This window comes from Rhincodon typus, chromosome 10 (assembly GCF_021869965.1).
Source record: "Rhincodon typus isolate 14 chromosome 10, sRhiTyp1.1, whole genome shotgun sequence".
In the NCBI taxonomy this organism is placed as follows: domain Eukaryota; kingdom Metazoa; phylum Chordata; class Chondrichthyes; order Orectolobiformes; family Rhincodontidae; genus Rhincodon; species Rhincodon typus.
In genome coordinates, this window is record NC_063341.1 from 10,640,917 (window position 1) to 10,642,768 (window position 1,852).

The window sequence follows — 1,852 nt, forward strand, 5'->3', positions numbered from 1 at the left end:
CTGGCCTGGGTAATTCTAGCAGATTCCATCACAACTGATACATTAAGAATGTGAATATATAATCAGATCTTTGTAGTGTCAGTCAGGCAATGAGAAAGAGGGATTAATATTCATGAGTTCAACATCACATCATTTAGCAGCCCCAAATTTCCTATAGTCTGGAATGTACCTTTATTACCCATTATCTGGGCACATCATAATTGTAACTAAATACTGTAATCACGAGCTGTCCTAAAAGCAATCAGACAAGGACAATGGTAAAGCCAGAATTTATTTTATTTCACATGCAATCTCTTCATGAATAAGATGTAGCTTACACTATAGTGCAAATTAATTCCTATCATGCTGTGATATCAAAAAAAACCCATAAAGCATAAATTTAGATCGTACTGGCCTAGGTTCACTCAATGTCCACTGAAGTGACCAACTCTTGTCTTAGATAGACAGTGACCTTTTCTTCCTTAATTGACTCCAATTCAATTTGGTTTCAGACTGTCTACTGTCATCTTGACTGGAGAACAAATATTGACCTTTGATACTTACTCTGTGTCACTGGTTAACTTCTAGAGCTATCAATAAAACATCTCACTGTCTTCCCTGATATAGTACCTCCACCAACCAAATCCTACCACTCTGAAATGAATTAGGTTATTCCTTCAATATTTGCCAGAAATTTTTCAATAGGAGTAACTGGTCCCATCATTTTCAAACCAATGTAGGAAACACCAGTAATTGATATTGGCTATTGAATAAAAACAAAAAATACTATGGATGCTCAAACTATGAAATTTCAGTAAAAACAAAGTCAGAAGTCACATGAAACCAGATTATAGTCTGAAAGATTTATTTGAAATCACAAGCTTTCAGGGTGCTTCATCGGTGCTCTGAAAGCGTGTGATTTCAAATAAACCTGTTGGACTATAACCTGGCATCATGTGACTTCTGACCTTGTCCACCCCAGTCCAAAACTGGCACCTCCACATCTTAAATAAAAACAGGAAGTGGGGTATACACTTAACAAGTCAGGTGCATGTAAAGAGACACAAATAAAGTTCAGGTCAATGACCTTCCCCCAAGTGTTAACTTGTTTCGTTTCTTCACAGTCACTGCTGAGTGTTTCCAACACTTGGTCTTTTTATTGAAGGCATTGGTTTGAAAGTACGTTCCTCCGTAGCTTGTGTGCTGTGTGCATTTAACCCTGACTATGAACTTATAAAAGATACAAAAATTCCGTGAGGTCAAATTGACAAAAATATTGTAAAGTGATGATGCTCATGATGATGAAGTTTAGTTTGTTTGCACTCAACTGTTAATGTATCTAATCTGAGCCTAATCAACACATGACAGCTGCTTTATGTTTAACATGTTAGTATAAAATGGTGCAATGTAGAGTCCCTGTGCCAGACCGAGAGACTTGAGTTCAAGTCCCACCTGCTCCAGAGGTGTGTAATAACACCTCTGAACAGGTTGATTAGAGAAATAGATTTAAAAATATGTATATAAATCATTGCCTATGCCCATAAAAGTTTGAAAACACCCAATCTCACCTGATCTTGGAAGCTAAGTGGGCTCAAGCCTGATTGGTACTTGGATGGGAGACCTCCTGGGAATACCAGGTGCAGTAGGCTTTAAATGAGTGCCCTCTTGGAGCACAGTGGTAGTGTCCCTACCCCTGGACTGGGAGGACCATGTTCAAGTCCCTTCAGCTCCAGAGGTGTGTACTAACATCTCTGAACAGGTTGATTAGGCAAATAGGTTAATAAAACTAATATATAAATCATTGGGTGCTTTTCCAGCAGCTTAGGCCTTAATAAACTAGTCACTCATTATAGTCATGAACAAAAGAAACAGA

General features: G+C 38.1%; 1 pseudogene; it reads left to right on the forward strand.

Moving 5' to 3' along the window:
* Nucleotides 1-1,509: 1,509 nt before the first annotated feature.
* Nucleotides 1,510-1,628, forward strand: LOC125484312 (annotated as a pseudogene).
* Nucleotides 1,629-1,852: the final 224 nt, after the last annotated feature.